Consider the following 13,906-nt stretch of genomic DNA (forward strand, 5'->3'; position numbering starts at 1 on the left):
GTCAAAAAGTTAAAGCTTAGCATTAGGTATCATCTGGTTTATTGCAGCCGATTATGATTCCCGGGTGGAAATGGGGATAGAGTGACTATGGATTTCGTGTCAGGATTGCCTTTACCTCCGAGTAACAAAGATGCGATGTGACACCCCATACCCGTATCCTACACTGTGACGGAATACGAGGCTTTACCTCACTTAACTCATGCTTACAACCATTTCTGAGTCTCCTAGGCCCAGAACACACATCATAAATCACTCATAAATCACTCAAAACCAACTCGGGTATTTTTGCCAACTATAGAAAAAAAATGTCACTTGACATAGGGGCACATGCCCGTGTGAAAGGGGTACACGCCCGTGTGGCCAATTCAACATGGTCGTGTTGATGGCTCATGTGGCTCACATAGCCTAAGCAATATAAGGACAGGCCCGTGTCCTCCACTCATGTGGAATTCATTTTAAATGCACACCTACAGGGGTTTTCACACGGCCTGGCACACGCCCGTGTCCCTGGCCCGTGTCCTTCACACGGCCATAACACACCCGTGTACTAGCCTGTGTACAAAAACATGAACATTTTATTTCTGATGTCAGCAACCTCAAAATGCCACATGGCCAAGGCACACGCCTGTGTGCTAGGCCGTGTCCCTCACATGGTTGAGACACATGGCCGGGTCTCTGTCCGTGTGGTTATTACCATGCATACTGACTTGAAATTTTTACGTGCAGGGGACACACGGCTAGACAACACGCCCATGGCGCTGGCCATGTGTGACACACGCCCATATGTCTACTCGTGTGGACAATATAAGGCTATTTACCGAGCCTCTTTGCCACCCTTACTTACATAACCAACACAATAACCACCAAATCCGATATAAGGCTATCTCAAGCAACCACATCATCCACAATAGACAACATTCCATTTACGCATGTTACTCAACCATGAAAATAACTTCATTCCATACAAATCAAAATGAACATTAGCCATCAGGTGGGATTTAATACAAAATGAGGGATTTATCCCAAGCCAACACATTTGGCCGAGTTAATATTAACACAAAACATAAGACTAGTTCTGTAACACCCCGAATTTGGGCCTAGAAGTATTGGGCCTTGAGTGGGGGTCCGTAAGGAGGTTGTATATAGGTATTTAATTGTGCAATGAAATGAAACAATTAAATGTTTGCTTTAGTGGTTAATGGCTTTGAGAAGTGTTGGAGAAATCTTGGGTTCAAACTTGGGCTTTAGCAAAATTTTTGGTATGAAGTGAAAAAACCTGGATGCTTGGATGAGGGCCTTTTAAATTATTGTGGTAAATAAATGACACAAGGAAGCATGTAGTCTAGTGGTTGTGGCGTCATTAAGGTTGTATGGGAGCCTAGGTTCAAGTCTTGGCTCTTGCAATTTATTTTATTTTTTTTAAGGGAACCTAGACTTTGGCCTTTAGACCTTATAATTAATTGGGGATAAAATATGACACAAAAAGCTTGTGGCTTAGTGGCAAGAAGTGTGTGGAGCATCTGAGGGGAGGCATGGGTTCGAATCCCATGGCAAGCAAGGAGCATTTATTTTGCTAATAGGGGGCGGCAAGAGTTGGTGTTGAATTTATACTCTGATGTTGGAGGGATCCCACATCGGGAAGCTAACATAAGAGTCGATACAAAGCTGGCTTTAAATAGAGGGAACCATGAGGAGAGTAAAGGTACCTTTCTTGGCTGATCCCTTTCGCTGTATGGCGTGCTCGTTTGGGTTGGGCGTCGGCTAAGAGTGCTCGGAGCGTGGATTAACTCCAGTGTCCTATCAGGTGTGTATTTCTCACTACTCTAGCTGTAGGATGGCTACTTCGGGCCGCGATAGGCCGAAAGGGGTCATGTGGGCCCAATGGGCCTACGGGCCCAATTGGATAAGTTGTTTGATTGTGTAGTAAATATTAGACTAGGCTAGGTGAATCTCATATCTGTGGCTAGATTTGGGCTAAAAGGGCCACACGAGCGTCTGAGCCCATTTGGGCTGAGAATAGGCTTTAGGCCCATTCGTATTGTTATCCCTGTTTAGAATACTTTAGTTTACTAAAATTACCAAAATACCCTTAGTTTGTAAAAATACTGAAATTCCCTCGATTTGTAAAATTACTGAAATACCTTCGACTTGTAAAATTACCAAAGTACCCCTGATTTATAGAATTACCGTTTTACCCCCGATTTACATAATTATCGTTTTACCCTCGACTTAAGAATTATTGTTTTACCCTCGATTTACAGAATTACCGTTTTACCCTCGATTTATAGAATTACTGTTTTACCCTTGATTTATAGAATTACTGTTTTACCCTCGATTTACAAAATTACTAAAATACCCTTGGTTTGTAAAATTACCAAAATACCCCTAGTTTGTAAAATTACCAAAATACCCTTGGTTTGTTAAATTACCGAAATACCTCAATTTGTAAAATTACCAAATACCCCTGATTTACAAAGTTACAAAAATACCCTTGACTTTCTAAAAATTATAGAACTACCATTGGTTTACAAAATTACTAAAATACCCTTGGTTTGTAGATTTACCAAAACACCCTTGTAGGATGAAATGACTAAAATACCCCTATTAGGTAAAAAGACCGTAAAGCCCCTGTAGGGTAAAGTGACCGTAAAGCCCCTGTAGGGTAAAGTGACGAATATGCCCTTATGTTGCGTATGACTGATGTGCTTAGGATTTACATATATTGATATTGGATTAGTTATGTTTGAGTGACAGGTGGTGGTTATCGTAGGCGATTGATTTTGGAAACGTTTCAACTTCAACCTGTAACAGGTGTGTACTAACCCTCGTAATAGCTTACATTAATATTTCCTGAGAAGCCGAAATGCTAAAATACCGGTATTTCGAGAACTTGTAATGTTGCGTTTGGGTATAGATGTGATAAATACGATAAGATCGGTGTTTGGATCAATGGAACAGGTAAGAACTCAATTTTGTGCACGATGGTAAGTTGGGCCTCAATGGGCTGAAATTGGGCCCAATGGGCTTTCGGACCCATTTGGGTATAATTGATAGAAAATGGAATTTGGAAAAGTTGCACGTTAACACGGTTAGTATTGTTGTAAAATTTGGGTTAAGTAGGCTAAATCAGCATTCGTAGGGCCCATTAGGGGTTTTGGGCCCAAAAGCCCGAATTTGATAAAGTAGGTTAAAGATCATTGTTTAAACACTCGAAAATATTGATAATTGTAATGAACATGGAAAACCCTGATATTTGGTAAAATTACGACAATACCCTTATAATGTGAAAGATGACTGTTGTGCCCTTGTGGGCAAGTGACTGACTTGGACTGTGTGGTTGACGGATTTGATTGTGAATATATGTTGGTGATATGAATGACTTGATTGTGATTGTTTAATTCAAATATGGGCATGACATTCTGCATACATGACAAGTTGCATTGGGTTGGGTTTTTATATGGATGGAGGAAGTGCAAAAGGACTTATGCCCTAGTTTACCGAAAAGGGCTTATGCCCTAGTTTATTGAAAAAGGCTTATGCCCCAGTTTACCGAAAAAGGCTTATGCCCCAGTTTATTGAAAAGGGCTTATGCCCCAGTTTATCGAAAAGGGCTTACGCCCCAGTTTACTGAAAAGGGCTTATGCCCCAGTTTACCGAAAAGGGCTTTGCCCCAGTTATTAAAGAGGCTAGGCCTCCAGATATATGATAAAGCAGCTATGCTGCCAGTGGTGTGTTGGTTGGGTGGGTTGAGTTATTCCCCACATGGTGTGTTGGTTGGTACGGGTGGAGAGTAGCGGATGGTGGGTTGCGTAGTCTCCCCAAATGGGCTTGCATACATTCATTGGTATATTTCATGTGATACTGAAATGGGCTTGCATACATCCATTGACATTACATGTGATATTGAAATGGGCCTATGGGCCATACCGTTTACAGTAAAGGCTTCGGCCTAGTGAAATGATTTATGAAAAGGCTTTGCCCAGTGATATAATTTATGAAAAGGCTTCGGCCTAGTAATCGTTAAACGAAAGGCTTCGGCCCAGTATATGTCAAGACTAAATAGGGCTTTGACCCAGATTGTACTGATTCTGTGTTTTCACTGTTTGTTTGTTATTGGGATTACACACTGAGTTTTCGTAAACTCACCCCGTTTCTAACTGTACAGGTAATCCCTAAGCTTAGATGGTTTGGAGCTGCGAGGGACTCGGAGATGGCCACACTATTGTTTCTGTTTCTTTTAATTGCAATAAGTAGCCGATTTATTTCTTTATAAGTTTTATCTTATTAATATTATTGGTTGGTTTTGGGTTGTAATAAGGCCATTTTAATTATTTTTCTGGGACTATTTTATTTTTAATAACTTTAATCTGTTTGTTAATAAATGGGCTAGACTTAGGACGTGTTTTCAAAATGATAATTGTTTTCAAAAAAACACTACCCTACGATTATCCGGTTTATCAAAGATTTCAACTTAAATAAATTACAACTCGATTTAACCAAGTGTGGCAATGGTTGTGGGCATGTCTAGGATTGGATCCATTAGAAGAGCTTGGTACTTAAGCAGCCTTCATGGCTCACCTCCTATGTTACGGATTCCTACCTGGTGCCCAGCTCCCATTCAGTTTGTTAGCTTAACAAAAGTCGGTTTTTAAAAGCACTAAAACGAAACATGGGTTTTTAACTTCAATGTGGCACATCAGATTCGGCCATAACGTCTGGGCAGGGTTTGGGGTGTTACATTTAATGGTATCAAAGCCAGGTTGCAAAACTCGACTGTGGTATGGGTAGCAGAAAATTATTGCTATTTTTTTCTTTTCTTTTTCTGAAATTGGGGTTTGAAAAAGGGTTTTCTAAAATTTTGTTTTGAAATCTCTCAACGAAACTTGACTTCTTTCTGAAAATATGTTACTGAAGGTGTGGCACACCGAGTCTCCGACACCAAATCTATAAGTTCTCTAACTCTGTTTACTGTTATAGATTGAAATGCTATATTGAGAAACCACTATAGATAGTAGCACTATACTGAAACTCACTAGTTAAGAGTAAACTGTAACGCTTGAATTTAGATTTAGTATTTATTTGGTGTGCGTTCTGGAAATGTAGAAATTGTTTGCATGTGAAATCTATCCGCTCCGATGGATAAATGTTTTGGGTATATGTTAGTATTATTAGTATCAGAGTGCGCAGCGGAAATGTGGTGGTGTAGTCTGAGAGTGGAAAATTTCGAGGATGAAATTTCTTTAAGGGGGTAGAATTGTAACACCCCGAATTTGGGCCTAGAAGTATTGGGCCTTGAGTGGGGGTCCGTAAGGAGGTTGTATATAGGTATTTAATTGTGCAATGAAATGAAACAATTAAATGTTTGCTTTAGTGGTTAATGGCTTTGAGAAGTGTTGGAGAAATCTTGGGTTCAAACTTGGGCTTTAGCAAAATTTTTGGTATTAAGTGAAAAAAACCTGGATACTTGGATGAGGGCCTTTTAAATTATTGTGGTAAATAAATGACACAAGGAAGCATGTAGTCTAGTGGTTGTGGCGTCATTAAGGTTGTATGGGAGCCTAGGTTCAAGTCTTGGCTCTTGCAATTTATTTTGTTTTTTTAAGGGAACCTAGACTTTGGCCTTTAGACCTTATAATTAATTGGGGATAAAATATGACACAAAAAGCTTGTGGCTTAGTGGCAAGAAGCGTGTGGAGCATCTGAGGGGAGGCATGGGTTCGAATCCCATGGCAAGCAAGGAGCATTTATTTTGCTAACAGGGGGCGGCAAGAGTTGGCGTTGAATTTAAACTCTGATGTTGGAGGGATCCCACATCGGGAAGCTAACATAAGAGTGGATACAAAGCTGGCTTTAAATAGAGGGAACCATGAGGAGAGTAAAGGTACCTTTCTTGGCTGATCCCTTTTGCTGTATGACTCGTTTGGGTTGGGCGTGAGCTAAGAGTGCTCGGAGCGTGGATTAACTCCAGTCTCCTATCAGGTGTGTATTTCTCACTACTCTAGCTGTAGGATGGCTACTTCGGGCTGCGATGGGCCGAAAGGGGCCATGTGGGCCCAATGGGCCTACGGGCCCAATTGGATAAGTTGTTTGATTGTGTAGTAAATATTAGACTAGGCTAGGTGAATCTCATATTTGTGGCTAGATTTGGGCTAAAAGGGCCACACGAGCGTGTGGGCCCATTTGGGCCGAGAATAGGCTTTAGGCCCATTCGTATTGTTATCCCTATTTAGAATACTTTAGTTTACTAAAATTACCGAAATACCCTTAGTTTGTAAAAATACTGAAATTCCCTCGATTTGTAAAATTACTGAAATACCTTCGACTTGTAAAATTTCCAAAGTACCCCTGATTTATAGAATTACCGTTTTACCCCCGATTTACATAATTATCATTTTACCCTCGACTTACAGAATTATCGTTTTACCCTCGATTTACAGAATTACCGTTTTACCCTCGATTTATAGAATTACTATTTTACCCTTGATTTACAGAATTACTGTTTTACCCTCGATTTACACAATTACTAAAATACCCTTAGTTTGTAAAATTACCAAAATACCCCTAGTTTGTAAAATTACCAAAATACCCTTGGTTTGTGAAATTACCGAAATACCCTCAATTTGTAAATTTACCAAAATACTCCTAATTTACAAAGTTATAGAAATACCCTTGACTTTCTAAAAATTATAGATATACCATTGGTTTACAAAATTACTGAAATACCCTTGGTTTGTAGATTTACCAAAACACCCTTGTAGGATGAAATGACTAAAATACCCCTATTAGGTAAAAAGACCGTAAAGCCCCTGTAGGGTAAAGTGACCGCAATACCCCTGTATGGTTAAATGACGAATATGCCCTTATGTTCCGTATGGCTGATGTGCTTAGGATTTACATATATTGATATTGGATTAGTTAAGTTTGAGTGACAGGTGGTGGTTATCGTAAGCGATTGATTTTGGAAACGTTTCAACTTCAACCCGTAACAGGTGTGTACTAACCCTCGTAATATCTTAGATTAATATTTGCTGAAAAGCCGAAATGCTAAAATACCGGTATTTCGAGAACTTGTAATGTTGAGTTTGGGTATAGATGTGATAAATACGATAAGATCGGTGTTTGGATCGATGGAACAGGTAAGAACTCAATTTTGTGCACGATGGTAAGTTGGGCCTCAATGGGCTAAAATTGGGCCTAATGGGCTTTCGGACCCATTTGGGTAGAATTAATAGAAAATGGAATTTGGAAATGTTGCATGTTAACACGGTTAGTATTGTTGTAAAATTTGGGTTAAGTAGGCTAAATCAGCATTCATAGGGCCCATTAGGGGTTTTGGGCCCAAAAGCCCAAATTTGATAAAGTGGGTTAAAGATCATTGTTTAAACACTCGGAAATATTGATAATGGTAATGAACATGGAAAACCCTAATATTTGGTAAAATTGCGACAATACCCTTATAATGTGAAAAATGACTGTTGCGCCCTTGTGGGCAAGTGACTGACTTGGACTGTGTGGTTGACGGATTTGATTGTGAATATATGTCGGTGATATGAATGACTTGACTGTGATTGTTTAATTCAAATATGGGCATGACATTCTGCATACATGACATGTTGCATTGGGTTGGGTTTTTATATGGATGGAGGAAGTGCAAAAGGGCTTATGCCCCAGTTTACCAAAAATGGCTTATGCCCCAGTTTATTGAAAAGGGCTTATGCCCCAGTTTACTGAAAAGGGCTTTACCCCAGTTATTAAAGAGGCTAGGCCTCCAGATATATGATAAAGCAGCTATGCTACCAGTGGTGTGTTGGTTGGGTGGGTTGAGTTATTCCCCACATGGTGTGTTGGTTGGTACGGGTGGAGAGTAGCGGATGGTGGGTTGAGTAGTCTCCCCAAATGGGCTTGCATACATTCATTGGTATATTTCATGTGATATTGAAATGGGCTTGCATACATCCATTGCCATTACATGTGATATTGAAATGGGCCTATGGGCCATACCGTTTACAGTAAAGGCTTCGGCCCAGTGAAATGATTTATGAAAAGGCTTTGGCCCAGTGATATGATTTATGAAAGGCTTCGGCCTAGTAATCGTTAAACGAAAGGCTTCGGCCCAGTATATGTCAAGACTAAATAAGGCTTTGACCCATATTGTACTGATACTGTGTTTTCACTGTTTGTTTGTTATTGGGATTACACACTGAGTTTTCGTAAACTCACCCCGTTTCTAACTGTGCAGGTAATCCCTAAGCTTAGATTGTTTGGAGCTGTGAGGGACTCAGAGATGGCCACACTATTGTTTCTATTTCTTTTAATTGCAATAAGTAGCCGATTTATTTCTTTATAAGTTTTATCTTATTAATATTATTGGTTGGTTTTGGGTTGTAATAAGGCCATTTTAATTATTTTTCTGGGATTATTTTATTTTTAATAACTTTAATCTGTTTGTTAATAAATAGGCTAGACTTAGGACGTGTTTTCAAAATGATAATTGTTTTCAAAATAACACCACGCCACGATTATCTGATTTATCAAAGATTTCAACTTAAATAAATTACAACTCAATTTGACCAAGTGTGGCAATGGTTGTGGGCATGTCTAGGATTGGATCCATTAGAAGAGCTTGGTACTTAAGCAGCCTTCATGGCTCACCTCCTCTGTTACGGATTCCTACCTGGTGCCCAACTCCCATTCACTTTGTTCGCTTAACAAAAGTCGATTTTTAAAGCACTAAAATGAAACATGGGTTTTTAACTTCAATGTGGCACATCAGATTCGGCCATAATGTCTGGGTAGGGTTTAGGGTGTTACAAGTTCCTTATACATGTCATATTCAAAAATATAAATCAAACTATATTGAATGCTTCGATTGATAGTGTGATCGATATCTCTGACTTTCGTTGATCCTTGAGCTAGATAGGCGGCACTATAAAAAAAAAGGAAAGGAAAGGGAGTAAGCATAAAGCTTAGTAAGTTGCATATAAATAAATATACAACAACGATTTTACCATTCATTAACATGCTCATAACACAAAAGTAGGCGCAAGCATAACTTACTCATCACTATCCATATAAATCTCATATCATATATCGAGTTTACATCTCATACATTTCAAATAGGTACCTGTACCATTCACAACACGGTTATACCATGCTCATTAACTTAAAGTCATAATACTCACTATTGAACCATTCAGAATACTAGCAGATATTCATTAAGCCTTAAATATGGGTAAGGTGCTGATGCCATGTCCCAGACATGGTCTTACACTAGCTCATATATCATATTGATGCCATTTCCCAAACATGGTCTTACACTAACTATCATCTCGTAGCCGAGGCATGTCCCAGACATGTCTAGCACTGGCTTACGTCTCGAGGCCGATGCATGTCCCAGACATGTCTTACACTAGCCCTCATCTCAATGCTAATGCCATGTCCCAAACATGGTCTTACAATGGCTATCATAATGTGGCTGATGCATGTCCCAAACATGTCTTACACTAGCCCTCGTCTCAATGCTGATGCCATGTCCCAGACATGGTCTTACAATGGCTCTCATAATGTGACAGCCCTAATGTGACCCTAGTCGAAAAGTGGTTTCGGGACCACAAAACCGAGTCATAAAAATAATTAACCGTCATATTTGATGCATATTATATGTATATATGCATGTGTGAAAATTTCATGTTTGAATTTTGTTAATTGTAAGTGAATTTTATTAAATAGGACTTATGTGAGAAAATTTAGAAATGTGTTAGGCAAATGTTGAAGTGACTTATTGATACATGTTAGAAAATGCTTGTACTTGCATGTCAAATTAGCCAAATTTGACATAGTGGCCGGCCATGTTATAGATTAAAGAATATTATAACTATTTTATGCTAATAATTTTATGTTACAAAATGAAATAATGAATAAGGTTAATAAAATACTAGTTAGTGGGAGGAGAAACCAAAGTTAGCCTATGTTTTCTCCTCCATTGCCGTAACTAGAGAAAGAAGAGGAAGAAAAGTCTTTAGGGAAGAAAATTCAGCTAAGGTGGATAGCTAAAGTAAGGTAAGTTCAATGTCATTCTTGGAAAAAACTTATGCACCATTTGGATGATTAGTTTAAATTCTACCTATTTTATGGTTTGAAGATAGGTTTAGTATGAGTTAAGTTTCGGTTAAGGTGGATTGTTTTGATGTCATTAGCATGCTAAGTGTGAAGCTTTGTAATGATACATGTGATGGTGGATTTATAAATTGGGTTTTATAAGGAAATTATGCCATAGCCGAATGTGTCTTGAAGAAGATGTCATATGTGCTTATTATAAGTATATGTGTATTCGGCTAATGAGTTTGAATTGAAGTTTCGATAGGTTGTGGGTTGAGTGGCCGAGTGAACTATAGACTTTGCAAGGATGGAATTTACTTATAAGTTGTGTGTGTATGGCTTTATTTGTTAATGACATTTAACAATATTATATGCTTAGAATTGATGTAGTATAAGTTACCAATGTTCTTGCCGAATGTGTGTTTGATAATAGAGGAGTTTGTTATTGAATGTTTAAATAAATTGGATAATTAAAAATGGTAAGTCAATTGAAGAAGCCATACTTTGTGTGCTTAAATTTCTTAGTGAACATTCGGCTATGTCCCTAGTGAATGGATGAATTGATAAAAATTGTTTATAGAGAATTGCTTTGCTATGCTTATGTTAATAATATGAGAAATGAATTAATATGGTCTTAGTGTACCGATTAGAAGCTAAGAAGTTGAACTAAAGATAGAAGATTTTGAGTAAATGTTTCATAGACATTTTCTTTTGGCATTTAGTTCCTATGAATTCAAGCTTATTAAGTGGCCACCTATTCGGCTCTTAATGATTTTTATGTCATGAATAATGAGTTGAAGAAAAAGTTTAATATGACTAAACTTGTTTAACATAGCTCAAGAGTATAGAGGGGCAACATCGGATAGAGGAAAAGCTAAAGTCACGGAATAGCCAAACCGAGACTTGTTCAGAAGGATATAAAGTAAGTTTTGAGTAATCGCCTTTAGTATAAGATTTACGATGCCTTGATATGTATATGCTAGATGAACATTATCTTTTAGTCCTATTTGATCTAAGATGTGTGGTAAATAATTTAATTATATGACATTTAGTTGAATGGTTAATTCGGGTTAAATTGGATTGATGAAAGGTAGATGTGATTTGTTTGTATGATCTTCAAAACGAAATGAAAATGATGGTGTATATTTTGCCCTTATATACGAATGGAGCAATTGAATTACCAATGTGATAGGCTATGTGAAAGGTGTTACCATGTGAATATATATATGCGAGAATTATATCCGGACTTCAGGTCCGTAGGCTATAAGCGAGAATTATATCCGGACTTCAAGTCCGCAGGCTATATGCGAGAATTATATCCGGACTTTATGTCCGCAGGCTATATGCGAGAATTATATCCGGACTTTAGGTCCGCAGGCTATGTGCTGGACATATATCTGAATTTAAAGTCTTGAAGGCTTTATGCTAGTGACTGGATTCGGGTTCTAACCTAGTAGGCTTAATGTCGATAATTCGAGTAAGGTTATGAATTGAATGTACTATACAGTATGAAAAATAGGTACGCATTTCGTACACTTAAGCAAACCCACTTTTAGATTGAAGTTTCATATATAAGGAATGGAATGTGCATATGTATGTATAGATATACGTATGGATGAATATCGCATCTATGAATATGAAAATAACTATTTCAGACGATGTCTTTATTTATATGAAGGTATACGATTAAATTATTTCTATAATTCATGTTTATGATCGAGGTTCAGGTTGTGATCTCTTTGTATGTTAGTGCATATATATATACGTAATTTCGGGCAAAAAGGTATACAGCTGATTCAGTTTAATATTTTGAATGTTGACTTATATGTCAAATTTTACCTGTTTAAAATTACTTAAGACTTACTAAGCATCATTTTGCTTACTCCGTTACCTTGTTTCCTTGTGTTATAGATTTTGTTCGTCAGCTATCGGACTTGGACGTGTCAAAGTCGAAGTCATCCACACTATCTAAGCCACTTTTTGGTACTCTTCAGTTGAACTTGATAATGGCATGTATAGGGCTGACCCTTGTTGTTGAATTAAGTATCTTTTGGTAATGTATATTCGTATAGCCATGCGAAAATGGCTTGTATTTTGAGTATAACATTATGATCATTTTGTATATATGGTCTTGTGATATGGTTATTAAGTGATGTGGAAATGTTTGGTAATGATTAGCCATTGGAATGGCCAATCATGGTCCTATTGGTGCTACGTATGTCATGGCTAATCGTGATTATACTTGGAAATAATGTATGTCAAATTACTAGTTGATTCATGGAAAACTATGAAATAGGTAAAATTTACCTTAAAATAGATGCTGACAGCAGCAGTGATGTGAATTTGAAAAATCACTAAAAATAGTAGAAATGGAATTAAATAATGAATAAATTATGTAATCGAATATTGATGAGTCTATTTTCATATGAAAGAAACGAAACGACCATATGAGCCGTATTTTAAGAGATGTTTAAGTTTTCGTGAAACAGGGCCAGAGCGATTTCTGGATCCCCTATTCTGACTTTGGAAATTCACCATAAATTAACCAGAGATAATTAGAAGTCATACTTTATATGTACAGATTCCTTTCTGAGTCTAGTTTCATTAGAAACAAACGGCATAAGTATTGAAGCCCTGTACAGGGAGATATCTAAGTCGTAATGCATGAAGGTCAGAGTAGTTGAACCCTGAAATAGGGGAGACTTTAGCTAATAAACTGTACTAATTGGCCTGACCAAAAATTCTAGAAAAAAATTAGTAAATATATGTATGAGTCTAGTTTCAGGAAAATTTACGGAATTGGATTTTGAGTTTCAGAACTCGATATATGATTTTTAGAGTGACTGTGATGCAGTTAGCCAGCTCGTCTGGAAATTTTAAAAATGAATTGTATGAGCTGTTTAAGTAAGGAATTAAGTCCGTTAGCACCTCGCGTTCGACTACGGCAATGATCTCGGGTACGGGGTGTTACACATGATGTGGCAGATACATGTCCCAGACATGTCTTACACAAGCCCACAATGACCCATATGTCATAGCATGTGTAACACCCTAAAAATTTCTAGAGTAAGATATTATCCTTAATACAGTAAAATAAGGAAATAAAGTAACAAGAAAAGGAAAATTTAGTTATGCCACTGGGAAGTATATTATGACATATTGATTCAAGAAAGGACTAAATTGTAAAAGTGAGAAAAGTTTTGTGGCCCAAGAGTAAATACTCAAAATTTGAGGGATTAAAGTGTAAATATAAAAAAGTTAAAGGACTAATAGTACAAATATTTTAAGGGTGGAATGATCTATAAACAAAGGAAAATTGATGAATTAGGACCAAATTGAATAGGTGAAGAATTATGAGGGACTAGATTGTAATTTTACCAAATTAAGTGATGACTCAAGAATAAAATTTTAAAATATCACAAAGGGTAAAATGGTCAATTGGAAGAGAGAGAAATCTAGAAAGTAATGATGATGTTGGTGATATTTTATTGTTATTTAATTACATAATTATTATTTATTTAATATTTTAATAAGATATTTTATTATTTTATTTAGTCTTTATATATGTGTGTGTGCGTGTGTGTGGAAAAAAAAAGGAAAGAGAGGGAACAACACCATCCATCTTTCCATGAAACCAACGTTGGAAGAGAAGAAAAGAAAGAAAATTTTCTTTTCTTTACAATTTGGTCCTTCTACAAAAAATTCACCATTTTCACCCAAAAATCAAAAGAATTTCCATAGCTACCAAGAGAGAAAAAATGTTAAAGAGACTATGGGAAGTTAGAATATCAAGTTGGATTCAAGAAAT

Source organism: Gossypium hirsutum, chromosome A08, assembly GCF_007990345.1.
Source record: "Gossypium hirsutum isolate 1008001.06 chromosome A08, Gossypium_hirsutum_v2.1, whole genome shotgun sequence".
Taxonomy (NCBI): domain Eukaryota; kingdom Viridiplantae; phylum Streptophyta; class Magnoliopsida; order Malvales; family Malvaceae; genus Gossypium; species Gossypium hirsutum.